Source organism: Pezoporus wallicus, unplaced genomic scaffold, assembly GCF_028554395.1.
Source record: "Pezoporus wallicus isolate ANWC-B61680 ecotype Strahan unplaced genomic scaffold, APGP_CSIRO_Pwel_v1 contig_4191, whole genome shotgun sequence".
NCBI classification, from domain to species: domain Eukaryota; kingdom Metazoa; phylum Chordata; class Aves; order Psittaciformes; family Psittacidae; genus Pezoporus; species Pezoporus wallicus.
The window spans coordinates 1,107,344-1,125,523 of NW_026641383.1; positions in this window are offsets into that span (position 1 = coordinate 1,107,344).

An 18,180-nucleotide genomic window follows, 5' to 3' on the forward strand; every position below is an offset into this window, starting at 1 on the left:
GTGCAAAGGGGGCTGCACGCTGCCTGCCGCAGTCTGTCTCGGGGAGGAGAGGCAAGGGAAATGAGCCACACGTCCTGAGGAGCCGCCTCGCCTCGCCTCGCCTCGCCCCGGCACTGCAAAGCCTGTTCTGCTTCTTGCTCTTGTGGCTGCCCCGGTTGGCAGCGGGAAGCGTCTCTTACCGGAATAAATGGGCATCCAGGTCTGCGCCTCTGCCTGACCTGGATGTTGGGGGGGTTTCGGTCCTCCTCACCCCATAGTAAGGGTCAGAGGAGGAACAAGGGGTGCTGGAGTAAATTGGCAAGATGGGCAGGCTGGTTCAGTGCCACCAGCCAGTGATCCCTTCCCCATAGGTTTAAATACTGTTCTCAAACGGGACTCAAGGCAAAGATCTGGGGATACTGGAGAGAATTTCAAGCCCAAATTTCCCTTCCCTGTTACCACCACCCCTCACCACTGCAGATAACCCTCTTGTAAATAAGGCTGCTGCTGCTACCTGTTTTTTTTTTAACTGTTGCAGTCTAAATCCACATTTCAGGGCAGTTTGAGGACCTGGTGCTTTCTTTTCCGAGCTCCCACTGTCAGCCCCATAGCAGCAAGCTATGGTAAAGCACTTCCTGCAAAGAACCTGTGTCTATGACAGTATAAAGTGCTTGCATAAATACAAGGAGGACTTTTTATCGTAATTAAAATGAGACTCATTTTCTCTTTCTTTTTTTGCAACACTACTATATTTTCTGAGCACCCTGACCTGCTTCATATCAGTCATTTCTTCATTGCTCTTTAGGAGGGCTTGCAAACTCAGATGCAATTTGGTGCATATGCAGGAACACAGTTAATGGAGATCTGCTTATCAGGCACCAGTTTCAGTGACTTATGATAAAAGTATGAGGACGGATTGGCCAAATCTCATTGGTTTCAACTGTCTTCCAAAAGAAAACTTCCACTGTGGAGTGTTGTGGAAATTGCGCACCTCAATCCAATGGGAAGAAGTGGATTAACCCCCTGGCAAATTCTTCCTATCTATCTGAGTCAATCTGCTCAAAAATCCACTGGTTAAACAAGAAGATGCCAGGCTGACACAGGCAGGTCTCTGCCAAGCCAACGCCATGCGACTTTTCAAGGAACATGGTAATTTGTCCCAGTTTGGGGATCTCCATGGGGTCCACCAGCACCACATCAATGCCAGTCAGAGGAACCATCCCACTGTGAGATCGCACCACATCCAGCAGCTGGAGACCCCTCCAGGCATCCTGATTTCCTAAATCTCCCAAAGATGCTGAAGCTCTGGTGCAGCTTGGAGCTGGATAAGAGCAGCCTCTGCCAGAGGAGGTGCAGCTCTCTGTGGAAGCTGGAACACCCAGCACAGAGAGAGGAGAAGGATGAGAGTTAATCTGTTTTGCTATCAACACTGGTCACTGGCACTTAATGAACAGCCCATGGTGGGCTCTGCTGTGTCAGAGAAGACTGCAGTGCTCGTGGCAAGTAATTAAATGCCACTTAAAGAGAGTGGGACCATCCCACATAGGAAGTACTCCCTCCCAAACTGTTTGACTCCAAGCATCACTGTTTTCTCAGTGTCTGAAAGATGTAAGCTTCAAAACACTTGGTTTTGTGAGCATTTTGGAAGGATGGGTGCAAAAAAAACTAGCAATCCTGCCTTCCCCTCAAAAAAAAAACAAACAACACCCTAAAATCCAGTGAATAAAATTCTTGATGTGAAGCTTGTGTCTAGGCTGACTTTTAAGAGAAGACAGTGGGTTTGGGAATAATCAGTAAGTTATTATAATAATAATATACCATATAAAATGTTATAAATTGAACTCTGAATGTAGGTGCCAGGCTCCCCTTCCAATGCGCTCTTCTGACTCCCTTTGCAGCCAAGCCAAGCTCTGTACAGGTTGCAGGACACTGGGACAGAGGCGGTTGTGCCATGTTCCTGTATCCTCTGCACCAGACAAGTCCCATTCACAAGGATGTGATGTCTTTGGGTGCCCATGTCCCACTGGCCATTTGCATTTCTCCATCATGCTGGAAACGTCTCCATGATGGTGACTTGGTTCTAGGCTCTACTGTCAGCAAAACACAACCAAAGCAAGAGCAGCCTTCCCAGGCAGACCTGCCTCAGTCCCGGAGAAACCTCAAACTCTGTTTCCTCACCAACCAGCAGCCTCTTCCATGTCCTTGTTAATCCAAATAGATTTGGGTATGTCTATCTTTGTACAGGGAAAAATGAAAGATGTGACTTAAAAGAGGTTCAAAACATAGAATCATAGAATAGTTAGGGTTGGAAAGGACCTTAAGATCAGCAAGTTCCAACCCCTTTGCCATGGGCAGGGACACCTCACACTAAACCATGTCACCCAAGGCTCTGTGCAACCTGGCCTTGAGCACTGCCAGGGATGGAGCATTCACAACCTCCCTGGGCAACCCATTCCAGTGCCTCACCACCCTCACAGTAAAGAACTTCTTCCTTATATCTAACCTAAACTTCCCCTGTTTAAGTTTGAACCCATTACCCCTTGTCCTGTCACTACAGTCCCTAATGAAGAGTCCCTCCCCAGCATCCCTATAGCCCCCCTTCAGATACTGGAAGGCTGCTATGAGGTCTCTACGCAGCCTTCTCTTCTCCAGGCTGAACAGCCCCAACTTCCTCAGCCTGTCTTCATACGGGAGGTGCTCCAGTCCCCTGATCATCCTCGTGGCCTCCTCTGGACTTGTTCCAACAGTTCCATGTCCTTTTTATGTTGAGGACACCAGAACTGTACACAATACTCCAAGTGAGGTCTCATGAAGTCTCACGACATCTCTTTTCCTAACAGTGAGGTCCATGCTGACAGACTTGATATGAGCTGGGATCTACCTTTCTGTACTGAAATCATGAGGGTTACTCACATCTTTAAAAATGAGCCCATGTTGAAATTCCCTTGGATTAAGACCTAAACCCTGCAATTTTCACTTTTCCCACCAGAGGAAAGTGCCAGTGGCTTAACTAAATATACCATCCCCATCGCTGCCTGCCGTTCCCAGATTGTTTCTCTTTCCTCGTTCACTGGAACTTCTCCATCTTTAAGTTTATTTTACTTTTAGGTTGGCTTGCTTTTTTCCCCCCAATCCATCACTTTTCCTGCTACATCCCTTCCCCTGAGCTATTTGTGATCTCTCATCCTGCCCTTTCCGTTTCTTCCCCAACCTTCTCTGCTCGTTTGCCACCCATTGCTTCAAACTCAAAAGAAACTACCCAAACTATGCATTTCTGCAATCAGTGGAAAAAATAAGGCCAAATTCATCCTGAATTTGTGTCTGTTCCATGCAAGAGCTGTTAAAAGCTTTTCCAGGGTTGGGGCAACTTGCTGATAGGGATTCCCTGATGTCTAGTGAGAGTTATGCTGACACAAAGCCATGACCAGGTAGTGTGCAGTCTTTGGGATGACTCTGATGCAAAAAGTGAACTCAAGGTTTTGTCATACATGAATAAAGAGCAAGAACGAGGAAAAGGCAAGGATCTCATGTGAGTCCACTGGTTTACTCTGCACTTACTTTGCTTTGAAACAAAATGTGTTCACGAAGAGCTTTTAAAGCGCTTTGGTGTTTGTTTATTCGCCTGGTTTGGCCTCTCTTCCCCTTTGCAGTTTTCCTTGATGAAAATGAAAAGAAAATGCTAAATTAAAAATGAAATTAAAAAAAGGAAGGAAAACAAATTACTTTTGAGAAAAGCTTCACAGAAACCCAGAATAATTCCATTACACTTGGAAGCATAGCATGGACCAGCACCCCTGCTTCCAACATAGTGCTGACACTGCTTGTTTCCGGGCACAAGCTGAATACCCCCATGGTGTGCTCTGCCTGTGGGCTTGCTCAGGGACTTGGCCAGACCCAGCTGCTTCACTCCAGCCCTCGCCATCCTTGGAATTGCTCAGCCTGGAGCAGCGCTGAAGGCAGCTTTCACCCTGGTTGCCAGCCAGCCCTTGGCTTGCCAGCCTGATTTCAAGGGGCTTGGGGAGCTCATGGGCTGCCTGGGTGCCGGGTTGCTCCCTCAAACGCCGCTCTGCTGGCTGAGACAAGGCTGCCCAAGTGCCTGCAGCTGCCACTTGGAGCTTGTTTAGGCTGTGATGGGGCTGAAAATGCAGCAGTAGAAGTATGCAGCGTTGTGCTGATCACTTAAGCCACCAGCACAGGAAAAGCCCAGCCATACCTGAGCCACTCCTAACGCAGGCAATACCATGACTCCACAGGACTCCCCTAGGAGAAAAGAAGATGTCGGCTCATTACTTTTCCCTCAATGGGGCTTTTCTACCCAAAACCTTGGGGAAAAGCTTTTTCTGTGCATTCATCTGACATACTGATAAATAAGAGAGCTGGGGAGCAGCCCCAAAGCCAGACACCAGGCTCACTGTGTGTTCCCTGTGCAGCACCCCATACAGTGCAAAGTCATTCTTGCTATTTTTGTTGGTTTTTTTCAGTGTTTAAAATAGCATCAGCTCTCAGCTGCAGCCAACCAACAAGAGGTTTTCATGGTGTGGTGGGGACAGGGGTTGTGCATGCCCCAGAGGGCAGCATGAGGGTGTTTGGGTGCAGAGCCTCAAGGGATAACAAGGGAGGATGGTGGCCAGCAGTGTCAGAGCTGAGACACAGACACAGCCTTTGGGTCCCTTTCCATCTGATGAATTTGGTTTTTGCTGGAGGGACAGGACTGAAGGGGAAAAGAGGAGGATGTCAGGAGAGATACACCATAGAGGACTGAAGGGATACCTTCACAGCTGACCCTGGAGGTGGTTTGAAGTGTTTCAGCTGACTTCACCACTCTAATTTAGAAGGCATATCCTTCCCTAATGCTCTCACCCACTCCCATCTATAAGGTAACCCCTTAGGGGTACTAAAACAGCCTGCTCGCTTAATGATACCAGCTCAGCCACCACTAGCACTATTAATGCTTCTTAGCTCCCATTGATTGCCAGCAGCAGCTCCCTCAGCCTGTTCCTCTCCACCAGCAGCATTTCAGCCCAGGACAGAGCGGGAAGCAGCCCAGGGCTCACACACTAGTCAGACATACATGATTACCCAGGAACTGGATCTGTCCTGCACCCCAAAGGGTTGATTTTACCCATGTCAGGTCATGATGTTAATTCCAAGACATCTCTCCTCTGCTGTTGTTTATTTTTGCTGGAGCCAAGAGGTCACAGCCATGCCTGACAATTCCCTGAGAACCTGCACTCTCGGGCCCCCCAAAATCAGCTATCTACAAAGCAAAGAGGTCTTTGTGTTAATAACCCTGGTGTTTTGATAGCTCAGTCAATATTTTGGTAGCTTTAGGGAGCACCTATAAATCTTGATGAGTGTGCCGATGCAATAGATCGCTCTCCTTAGCTGCTGAGAGCCAGCTAATGAAACAAGGTGAGGTTTCATTCTTTTCTGACCATCTCTTTCCACAGCCTGCTTGCAAGGGCTTAATTTTTCTGTCATCACAGCCCAATCAACCACTGAAACGCTATAGCGATGACTGTGATTTAATTGCTTCTCCAGTTCAGTGACACCAGCTCTGTTAGATGCCCAGGGTGTAATGACATGTGGGGTACTTGCCCGTGTGCAAGGAGGGTGTTAAATGCTCTTGAAGCGCAATTACCACCTTGCTTCAGTGCAAATCCACCAGCTATGGTCTTGGATAGGCAAAGTGAAGACACAAGCATCATTTCTCATAATGCAGTGTAAGCTACCCCCATCCGTGTTTACAATAAAAAGCCTTCTCTTGATGGAAGGAAATAACTTTGCCCCCTTTTTTCCTCCTGGGCTTCCTGGCCACTGTATTGATCAGTGTCTCAAAGGTATCTTAATTCAAGTGGTTTCCTAATGCACAATGTGTCCGAGATTAAGCTTTTTCCAAGGGTTTGCTGATACAAAAGAAATGTATTTCACAATGAGGAAAACAATTGCCATTATAAATATCAAAGCACGATGATACCCACTTTGTAGTTACGTTCCAGAGGATGCTTTTTATTCAAATTCCCTCTTTTCAGGAGCTTCCCCTTCTGAATGTTCTCGCTGTTGATGAGTAGCCCAAAAGGGGATTTTGTTTGTCTGTGTGTGTGTGTGCATGGGAGGCTTGGCATAATTCAGTCAGGATGTTGTGGTAATAGGGTTATGCTAAGCATGAAACAAAATAATTTTCATGCCTTTTGGAAGCTGTGCTCCTGTTTGGTTAATATCAAACCATTTCCCTTTCGACATGTTACTCCTGTACGCTGCGGCTAATGCGATGCTGCATATCCCAGACAGCAGGGCAGGACTGATCCTGACATGGGCACCGGGCTCTTCTCCATCACCTGGGGTAACTCCCACCAGTGTGAGCAGGAGACATGTATAGAGCCAAGGAGAAACCACAGCCCCTGGCTTCCTTGCTTGCGCCTCCCAGCAAGCCCACTCCATAGCCTGGAGGTCTGATGTCAGCTCCCAGAAGAGATAGGGATATCCTGCAAATTTGGAGGTGCTGGAAGCAATCTTTCCAAGCTTGCTTCCTCACTGGGCTGGGTGAGCTGTGATTTAGGGGGCGTACTCAGATTCTTGTCTCCTCACCAAAAAGAGGAGGCAAGCAGCCAGTGCCTGATCTTACAAAGGACACATCCTCCCCTCTATCCCACTTCCCCACATTAGACCCCATTAACCATGGGGTAGATGGTTTGAGTGTATTTAGCAGCCTGGAAGTGTAAATAGAGGTTCAAAGTCCCACTGACAGCACAGGGAGTTAGATGCTGAACTGGCTTAGATGCTTTTAGACCTCCCTATCCCATAGCAAACTCCTGTTGAGCTCCTTGCTGTATCTTCAGGGATGAAATGGAAGTTTGACCTGTGAGCATACACATTATACACACATGCTTTGCTGATTTAGAGTGGGGGGACTAAGCCTTTGAAATGCTTTCCCTCAATTTGAGAATGCTATGATTAACAGCTGATTTTTACCGTATCCCAGTCCTTCTCACTGTTATCCTGAAAGGATAATAGCAGCACTCATGATTGTGACAATGATTTATAACACCTATAAACACTGCTACCATTGCAACTAAACCCTGCATCCCCCTCCCTCCCCAAAGCACGTGACGCTGTTATTATGGATGTATAAAACGCACGTGGCAAGCAAGAGTCAGGGATTTCGGGAGCCCAGACCCACCATGCTCCAGCGTGACAGCGCTGCCGGTTGTGCCAGGCAGAGGAGGGATGAAGCCTTGCCAATGGAGGCTTTATATCATCTGGGGGCTGCCCGTGCTGCAGCTGGCAGGGGACCAGCGCGGCTCCTGGCATCCTTTCTCGCTGTCTCAGGGCAGCTCTGATTTATGCCTGGCTCCCTTGGCCCGCCAAGGGCTGTCCCAGCTGAGGCACCGGGTGCTTCCCTTATCTCCTGGCCATCTCCCATCATTTCCACCCCAAGCCTAGTTTAGGGCAGCAAAACAAGGATTGCTGTGCTTATGCTTGGTGTATCTTGACATCCCAGCTATACAGGAGGCTATAATCTTCATGGCAGACAAAATACTTGTTTGAAATGCAAATTGATCAATAAAACCACTTTTTGGGGGTGGGACTGAGCATGTATTTCCCTGGCAGATGAGAAAGGGGCATTCCCAGCCCCTGAAGTTTACAGAGTATGATAAAATAGCACTGAAAATTCAATGCTGAGCTGTGAAATGACAACCAGGAGAAAGGCTTTTGTTTTCCCCCTCCTTTTCTCTTGAACCAAACAGTACCTAACTGTTTAACTTGCAGCTAAGGATTATTTATGTAGGGCTCTTGTGTAGGTAAAGCACCACGTCCTTGGCCCTGTGCCCACGTAGCGCAGCGCGGGATCTCTCGTTACAAATTGCAGCTGTATAACATAACAGGAAACGTGGGGCTTTAAGTTATTCCACTGGAAAGATTAATTATTTGGAAAATAGTTATGCAGCGGCTTTGTGTATTTTTGGAGCAAAGGTGACCGGCACCATCTTAAATTTAGAGAAAGAAAAGGAAGAAAAAGAGGCGGTTTAGAGAGTGCAAATGTTGTGGGACTGGTTTATTCTTAGTTTTTAAATCATGTTTGAATCCTCTGCTGTTCTGGAAGGAGCAGAGCTGAGCTCCACAAAGGGCAGCCCCCAGCAGGGTGAGGGTGGTGGAGGGATGGGAGCTGCTGGGTTCCTTGACTTGATCCTCCAACCTAGTTGATTCTGTGATGCTATTCTATGCCTCTATTCTATTCCCATTCAAAGCATCCACCTGCTTGAGGGGAAGATGCAGGAGTTCTGCTGATGGGGGAGGCAGATGAGAAGAGAGCTCGGAGGCACAGGTTGTGGTGTTCTCAAGGTATGCTGCAGACAGCCCATGGGAAGACACCAGGTCCTGGGCAGCCTCTTCCCTCCAGGTAAACACTCCTGAAAAGACTAACACGGTGTCTGGAAGGGATCTTCTCTCATGGGGCAGAGGATGGGATGACAAGTGATACCTCCTGCTCATGTCATGGACACAGTGTGGCAGCACGGCCAGGGCAGTGATTGTCCCCATGTACTTGGCATTGCTGAGGCTGCACCTCAAATCCTGTGTTCAGTTCTGGGCCCCTCACTACCAGAAAGACATTGATGTGCTGGAGTGCATCCAAAGGAGGGCAAGGGAGCTGGTGAAGGGCCTAGAGAAGCATTGAAACAGGATGCTCAGGGAAGTGATGGAGTCACCATCCTTGGAGGTATTTAAAAGCCGTGGTGCTTAGGGACATGGTTTAGTGGTGGAGTTGGCAGCAATGGGTTAACAGTTGGACTCAATGATCTTAAAGCTCTTTTCCAACCAAAGCGATTCCATGATTCCATGTCAGCCCATCCAGCCTTGTCCACCGAGCTTCTTTATATAGCTGAGTTCATGGGATTTTAATTTGCTCCTCTCCATGCGAGCAATCACCCCAATTAAAGAAAGAACTAAACCAGGAACCTCGCTGCAGCAGTGTGTAGGCATGGGTGATGGCCAAGTTCTCCCCTCACCTCTGCAGATGTTACTCAGTGACTTCAGAGGGGTCTGTGGCCGAAGTGAAATGTCTCCCTGATTAGGATCCCTCTTTGCATCCAAATGTGCTTAAATACCAGAGCTCTCGGGAGGGATGTGGTTTGGATAAAGAAGCAGTAGTTATTTTTAGGCAGCACAACGCACCTCTTAGTAAAGTTTTTCCACTCAGACACTTCACCCGTGGCCATTTCGCGAGAGCAGCTATCCTACACCTAGCTTTCTGCTAACCTGGTCTCCCAGGCCTGTTGCCCATGGATGCGACAGGGAGCTGGTGGTCCTCCACTGCTCTGCTAGAGCTGCCAAAGTGAAATCCCTGAGGGAGAAACCCTCCTCAATGAGCATCTCGGTGGATTTGGGGAGGAACAAAGTGAAGATCATGATAATTACGCTCCTGGATTCCTCTTCTCCCCTGCAGGCAGTATGTGCCCCAGAAGCAACATGATGTGCATCCCAAACCATGTCCATCATCCCTCCCAAACCATGTCCGTCGTCCCTCCTTCCATCAACACACAGGGGAAGCTTGTTTTCAAAGCAGCCCAGTTTTCCCCGTCTGTACTGGGAAAAGGACAATTAATAATGAATTACTAGTAGCAATGGGCTGCATTCAAGGTGTAAATGTCTCATAACTGGTGCAGGATGGTCCATTATTTTTAATTCTTATGCTCCAGTTCCTGGCAAAGAACATCAGATTAAGGAGGAGCAAAAAGTTTCTTATGAATTCAAGAATGCCTCCTATGTCAGCAGCAAACCAGAGAGAGCAGTCTCTTAACTTTCCAAGCTTTTCATTTCTGCTCCATTTGCTGCTACCTCAGACTAACCAAAACTCCATGTTTGTCTAATAGAAAAACACTGGTTTTGCAAAACTCTTCCAGCCACAGTAGTTGAGCTCTACCACAATAATTCACCACTCTACTATAGCAAATGTTAATATATGAAAAACCTGCTGGGTATTGGGAAATAAATAAAAGAGGAGGAAATTACTTAATTTAATGCCTCGAAATTTGATAGAAGACAGAAGGCAAAAAAACATGTTAGTAGAAGGTTACTTTCCTCAGTGCGTTGCACCTCATGTGCCTCTTGGCTCTTTTATACCTGCAATGCATTCCCAAAGCAGATATCCACAAAACCTTTATGGTTTGGGAGCTGGAGAATCCCACCCTGCCTGAGAGCCCAGATCTTAGCCCAGGTACCTGTGTTAGCTAACTTGTAATTATCAAATCACTAAGCTAGCCAAGATGGGACCATGGTCATTCAAGGCTCCATGTAGACTCAGTGGAAAGAGAGGCCCTATAGAAGACAATCCTGCCTAGCTATAACTCCTGCTGAGACAAATATCTCTTATGTCTTCTGGGGCACTGACGACAGGAGCAATAGAACTACTAATTTAGGTTTTTCAGAGGGCTGCTTGAAGGTGGGTGAAACAAACAGAAGGCAACAGTGAGGTGTGTCAGGAAAAGGTCAGCAAGCCTTGGTGCAGTACATAACATAAACCTTTTATGTGGAAAGAAGAGGCCACTGTAAATAGCAGAAGGGTGGTTAGGTCTGAGGCTAGCAAAGAAGCTCAGCTGGGAAACAAGGGTGCCATAGATAAGCTGAGAAGCTTCCAAGAAACCAAGTCCTTTGGGCAAAGCCACAAATCTTCTACGTCCAAAAGTCACCTGAAGACAGAAGGTGGCTGGAAGAGCAGGGTCTTACTGCCAGCTCACGTACGTCCGCATTGTACAACCAAAAGCGATGCTGGAGATGTTGTTCAGCGTGAGGATTGTTTGGGTTTGCCAAAGAGCCAGATGTTCCTTGCCATGGGGAAATTATCTTCCTCACCTTGGCATCTGTTTCCTGTAGCTGCCAGTAAAAGAATGGGACAGACACAGTGTGCAGAGGGGCAGGTGGCACATTGCAGTGGCTTTTTCAGATCATTACTGAGAAGAAGTATTAAGACAAGATTTGGCTTGAAATGATGCAGATAAATGCTGTGAACAAGCTCTGTGAATGTGGCTCAGGGAGTCACTGAGATTAGCATTTACTCCTTGATATTGCAGAGTGCTGGGGCGGAGGATTTCAAGAATGAAGGATTATTTGGCAATAAAATGCTGTTCCTGGTGCAGTGCGCATCAATGAGCAGCCAGGCAGGCTATGAGTGATCATGTGCCCACTCGCACTGACTTGTACTCCAAGGGGTGAACACCAAGCCCTTGCTAACCTCCCTGCAGGGTTGGGTGTTTTGGAAACCTATGAGCAAGCAAAGGGCTTGGAAAATCAGGCAGAAAAATAGCAAATCTCTTTATACTCCATTTGAGGAATGAACAAACCTCTGGCAAAGAGGATTTTGCAAATCTGGCATCTAAATTATGTGCTGGGGCTAGACTATTGCCTTTGTAAGGCACTGTGAGGTCCTCCTCTCAAAGAAGGTGTTATCTAGGTGAGAAATACAGGATGAGCAGAGGAACAACAGCTCCAAATTCCCTGCTCATGGGAAGGGGTAAGCCATTGCAGATCCCCCCAGGGCAGAAGTTACACCAGCCTCAGCACTCTGGATCCTGGCCTCCAGCCAGTGCCTCCCATCTATCCCTGGCTTCTATTCTACCACCATCCCAATTGGACTCTTGCTGATCTCCAGGAGGCTAAAAAAAGGTAATGGGAAAGTCTTAAGAAGATAAGTCTGGAAAAATCAGGAATGCTTCCTAAAACCCTGGCTTGTGTGACATCCATCTGCTCAGAGCACACATTGGCAGGTTGTTTCTTCTAAATTAAAAGCTGTGATAAACTCAGCTGCTCTCAGGTCCATCACCATCTTTATCCTTGGGAGTTTATTTGCAGAGATGGAAGGGACTGTTCCCACCTCCTATATCCCTACTGGCCCAAGTTGCCTGCACAGACCTCTGCATCCCACCATAATTGATCATGGGTCTGCTCTGATCTTCTCAGAGCTGCCAACGGAGCAGGGCTGGGGCACAAGCAGCACCAGGCATCCTTGGGATGCAGCTTGGACCACACGTGGTGGACCTGCTTCGCTCCTGAGTGCTGTCACCATAATCATGGTGGAGCCTGGCAGACGTCTGAGCCACTGACACTAGCAGTTAAGTGTAATTATCTAAGAGGGTGGGTGTGTGTTATATGGAAACAGAGCCCTGCTGTGATGCTAATGTTAAAGGTAAACACAGAGCTGAGCAGAGAAATAGAAGTCAACTCTGAATTTGTAGTTATTTTGTTTTCACAGACCTGCTCACTGTTACAGAGCTCAGCCTTTGATTTGTTCTTGAGACCCTGTTCAGGTGGATGAGGGACATCCCACTTCCATAGAGGGAGGAGGATCTGGCCACATCCTCTGTGCAGAATTACCCCAGCAGATCCTGCCCACGGGGGCATTGATGAGACATCACCACTGGGGAGTGAGAAATCTCATGAGCTCTTGACATGACAGGGGAATAGGATGGAAAAGGTGAGGTGAGCATCCAAAGGATGGGTGAAGATGGACCCTGCTAACTGGGAGTGCCTGATGTTATGGTTTATATGTGCGTTTAGGTTACCTTGAGCGGCGCTGAGCAGGAAAGTAAAACAATGACCCAGATAACATTCCTGGTCAAAACAAAGGAGGTGTTTATTGGGGAGTAGCTCCTTGCTTGGCTCCAGCCAGGCAGGCTGCGAAGAGTTTACTCTTCTCAAGGCTGAATCTGAGATAAAAAGGAGATTTCAAACATTAGAGGACACCAGGGCCCAGCCAAAGCTTAGAGGAGGAGGAGAATGGAGAGGCTACAGAACTGTGCCTGCTGCTGGTGGCCCAGAATGACTGTGTCTTTGAGATGAATAAAAATGGCTTTACATTGGAAGAGGCTGGTTTGATGTTGAGCACGTGTGCCTCCAGACCAAAGGGGCCACTGGACAAAGTCCTGGACAGATGTGCTGTAGCCACATGGGAGGGCTGTCCCCATGCCTTGGGGGACCTTTGGACCACCACACTTTGGCTTTCATATGTTTCATAGAATCATAGAACAGTTAGGGTTGGAAAGGACCTTAAGATCGGCTAGTTCCAACCCCCCTGCCATGGGCAGAGACACCTCACACTAAACCATGTCACCCAAAGTTTCATCCAACCTGGTCTTGAACACTGCCAGGGATGGAGCATTCACAACTTCCCTGGGCAACCCATTCCAGTGCCTCACCACCCTTACAGTAAAGAACTTCTTCCTTATATCCAACCTAAACTTCCCCTGTTTAAGTTTTAACCCATTACCCCTTGTCCAATCACTACAGTCCCTAATGAAGAGTCCCTCCCCAGCATCCCTATAGGTCCCCTTCAGATACTGGAAGGCTGCTATGAGGTCTCCACGCAGCCATCTCTTCTTCAGGCTGAACAGCCCCAACTTCCTCAGCCTGTCTTCATACAGGAGGTGCTCCAGTCCCCTGATCATCCTCGTGGCCTCCTCTGGACTTGTTCCAACAGTTCCATGTCCTTTTTATGTTGAGGACACCAGAACTGCACACAATACTCCAAGTGAGGTCTCACAAGAGCAGAGTAGAGGGGCAGGATCACCTCCTTCGACCTGCTGGTCACGCTCCTTTGGATGCAGCCCAGGATACGGTTGGCTTTCTGGGCTGGGGGCGTACACTGAAGCTTGCTCATGTTCATTTTCTCATCAACCAACACCCCCAAGTCCTTCTCCACAGGGCTGCTCTGAATCTCTTCTCTGCCCAACCTGCAGCTGTGCCTGGGATTGCTCCGACCCAGGTGTAGGACCTTGCACTTGGCATGGTTAAACCTCATGAGGTTGGCATCAGCCCACCTCACAAGCATGTCGAGGTCCCTCTGGATGGCATTCCTTCCCTCCAGCGTATCAACCCAACCACACAGCTTGGTGTCATCGGCAAACTTGCTGCAGGCGCATTCAATCCCACTTTCCATGTCAGCGACAAAGATGTTAAACAAGACCAGTCCCAACACCGATCCCTGACGGACACCACTCGTTACTGGTCTCCAGCTGGACATTGAGCCATTGACCACAACTCTTTGTGTGCGGCCCTCCAGCCAGTTCTTTATCCACCGAGTGGTCCACCTATGAAACTGATGTCTCTCCAATTTAGAGACAAGGATGTCGTGTGGGACAGTGTCGAATGCTTTGCACAAGTCCAGGTAGATGACATCAACTGCTCTACCCCTGTCCATCAGTTCTGTAGCCCCATCATAGAGAGCCACCAAATTGGTCAGGCAGGATTTCCCCTTAGTGAAGCCATGCTGGCTGTCACCAAGCACCTTGTTGTTTTTCATGTGCCTTAGCATGCCTTCCAGGAGAATCTGCTCCAAGATTTTGCCAGGCACAGAGGTGAGACTGACTGCTCTGTAGTTCCCAGGGTCATCCATTTTCCCCTTCTTGAATATGGGGGTTATATTTAATGTTTGACAGCATGCAGCATCTCAGAAAGAGATGTTAGAAACCCTAACCCTAATCCTACCCTAAAAAAGGAGAAAAAAGGTATTGTGAGGAAAAAAAACAGCTTTGTAAAACGTCTTTATTTGGGATAAGGAGCTCTGGGTGGCATCAGGCAAGATTTTCAGAAGTGGCTAATAATCATAAAACAAGAAGTCTCCTGAAGCTACCTGGGGGAATGAATCTGGCTCAATGGGAATAGAAGGGGACAGTCCGTTATATCCCCATAACTCTAAATTACAAATGCCTCAGGCCAGCGAGGTTTTTACATATCAAGCAGAGCACTTGGTAAGAGGCGTTGAGGTGGGAATGGCAGCCCTTTATTTTTCTGAGCATCCCAGAAATGCATCAAGGCTGTAGGGAATGTTAATATGTTTTATTGGACAAGCTGCTGGAGCTGGAAACAGCTTGTCAGCTGTGGGGCACACGAATGCTTCCAGAATAAAAGCAAAAAAAACCCTTAAAAGCTTTTAAAAAGTGCCCAGAAATGCTCAGCTCATGCCAACAACACCTTAAATAAACCATCAGAAGTAGCCAGACAAGAACTAGGAATATCCCCAGAAAGCAAAGATCCGGATCAGCTTTGGGCAAATTATTGCTGGTTTGCTTGAAAGGCAAAATCTTTTCCTACAAATTTTTCCTAGAAAGTGTACTCAATTCTCCTTTTTTTTTTTCCTATCAAAACTCAAAAGTGTAATGAAGAGATTGACTGAAACCCAGCCGGGCTGGACATGGATGGGACACCAGCCTAAGCAGTTTTGCTTTGATTCAAAATCCTGATTTTTGTCTAAAAATAGCACTATAGGAAATCCCTGTGGATTGGCAGGGTGCTCTTGTGGTTGCTGGGAGAGCCTGAGCAGCCCAGGCATCTTGAATGAACAAAGCCTGATGGCAGGAGATGTATTGATACTATGAATGAACCCAAACTGGAGAATTCCGGCTCTGGAGCCTCATCCTATTTTGTGTTTGATCCTATTCGGTGCCCAGGACCAGACAGTTTGTGAAGCTCTCACAGTCACTTGGGGTGGTTCAAGATTTGATTGAAAAGACAAGACAGAAGTCAAGGCAAAATAGAGTATTTCTCATTCTCTGTATTCTTTCATGCTCCTTCCTTTCCTATTTCCCTTGTTTTATGAGTTGTAAGGAAGATCAGACAATTTGCCATGAACCTGTAGATCCAAAGAGTTATTTAATCACTTATTACCCAGGCACTTGCTGCCTGCTTTGCCTATCTAAAAGGCATTAAAGAACCAGATGAAATGTTTTTGTTCAAGTATATTGCTTTGACATTCCTCATTCATATTCAGAATCTGTCACGTTGGGTCAAGCTGTGGTGTTTATCCCTGCATCCCCTCTCACTCTGAGCACTTCTCCATCTGAAGAAAGGGAGAATGTTACAAGCAAAGTCCACAGGGCTCGTTTCTTCTATTGCTATGCAAAAGGCACTTCAAGCGAGGTTGACATCAAAGCGCTACCGCAAGCACCAAGCATAATGAGCGCCAAGGAAGGACTGCCACAATTCATACATCAGGAGAGAAACAGAGGCTGCAGAACAGCGTTTCCCTCTCTTTGGGCTCCTTATTGTGGTGAGGTTCTTGTCAAAGGCACAAAAAAGGCAGCCCCTTGCAATATCAGACATTTGTTTAAGTCATGGTGGCTGCCAGAAGATAATAGCCGTCAGTGTAAAATTACAACTCATTCTGCATAATGCTGTGCTGATTACCATGAAAGCAATGGCAGTATTTGAATTTTACTCCCTTTTTGTCCTCCTTGTCTTTGTTGCTATGCTTAGCTGAGGAGCTGGATGTGCCAGCCTCACTGTTTTGTACTCAGACCTGCATGGCTGGCCTGATGTCTCTTATACATAGCTCAACACAAAAGGTTCAGCAGGTACCTTAGGCCAGGTGGACAATCCTACTGCACAGCACCCTTGTGGAAAGCCTTTGTGGGCTCGTCCTTGGGTCCCCCCTTCAGCAGCAATATGGCTCTCCTGTGATGGGGGAAGCGCTTTTCACTGTCCTTTTAAGTCTGAAGAAGGGAAGCATAAAAGCTTGAAGTCACTTGTCTGTGTTCACAATGCAAGTGGCATAAATGGGCTTTGCATGTGGATGTCTGGAGTCATGAGGATTGACATACCCAGCATCCTCCAAGTGCCTCTAGCAGCACTGGAATCACAACGCTGCCACAAAACAGAGCTCAGCTAAGGTTTTCCACACCACCAGCACCTTGAGTATTTACTGAGTATTTCTCTGTAGTCATGGCTATGCTTCCCTCAAAACACTACGTGGCTACACTTCCCTGAGGTAGGTTGTTTAAGCTGAACTCACGTTAAACCACAACATCGGTGTCACAGTGTTTTTGTAGGAGGAAGGTCCTGGAAATGTTGACCAGGGGGATAATTAATGAGGGTTGCTTGGGAAGGTACTGTTTTGGGATAAGCAATTATCTGAAGGGAATCCTCTACTGAGAGAGGAGAATGTTTTGTAGCCATGATAAAAGCTGGCACTTATTTCTATTTGATGTGAAGAACAAAAAGGATTATCATCAACATTTTTCTGTGCTGCAGAATGAGACTGCTGGAGGGAGGGACGTTGCTGTGGGAAGTCAACTGGATTAAAGAAATAGTTAAAGGATATGTAGGAACAGAATATGGCAAGGGGTATAATTACAAAACAAGGAGCAGAGGGATGGCTGATGTTTCACCCTAGGAAACCCAGTCAGGACGGCTATTCATAGAATTGCAGAATGGTTTGGGTTGGGAGGGACCTTAAAGCTCATCCAGTTCCAGCCCCCTGCCATGAGCAGGGACACCTTCCGCTAGAGCAGGTTGCTCCAAGCCCCGTCCAACCTGGCCTTGAGCACTGCCAGGGATGGGGCAGCCACAGCTTCTCTGGGCAACCTGTGCCAGGGCCTCCTCATCCTCATAGTAAAGAATCTAAATTCAATCACAAACAAGATGTATTTCAGTTTGCCTGGTGGGGCTCCCGTGATCACCAACCATCCCCTCAGCCCCCAAAGCACACCTATGTGAGCAAAACCCAAGACAGCAGCACATCTGGGCACCAGGGTAATGTTTGGACAGCCAGATGTGTCTGTTGGCTTCATGCTGTACCCTGCCTAGGTCACAAAGGGTTTGCTAAAACATTGCAGAGCTGGAGGTGCCGATGCTTGCCTGGTTTGATGCAGCCAGACTCTAACCCAGGTTAATTATATATGTGCTCGGCTTCATAAACATATAGGTGTCTCTTCCTTCTGTCCTAAAGCAATTTAGCTGGCAAAACTGCAATTCATGTGGTGTGTCCTTGAGTATCTCTGCTGCACCCAGTGCTGCTCATGGTGTCTGAAGGGGGAGAATGTAGATGGGATTTGGGGTGATGTTCATGTGCTTTCCTGATCCCCTCTCCCTCCACTACTTCTCAAAGGACTCTGAAGGGTTTCTGAAGAGCCTGAAATGGGGTTTTTGGGCTTTGGGAGGGGTTATGCATCACAAAAGCATCTGGAAAACATGCCAGGCCCTCTAAAGCATGAGGTCCTGCAAAAAAAAAACCCAAACGGGCATAATGCCCTCAAAGGAGCTGACACGTCCCCTTCCCATGCAGGAGCCTTCCCCATCTACCTTCAGTTTGCGGTCAGGCTTTCCAAAGCCCAAGAATTCACAGCAAAAGAGGCTTTCCACCTTTAAACCCACCCCTGGAAATGCTGTTTCCCCTCTCCCTGGTATCACAATGTTGCTGGCAGTGCTACCAGG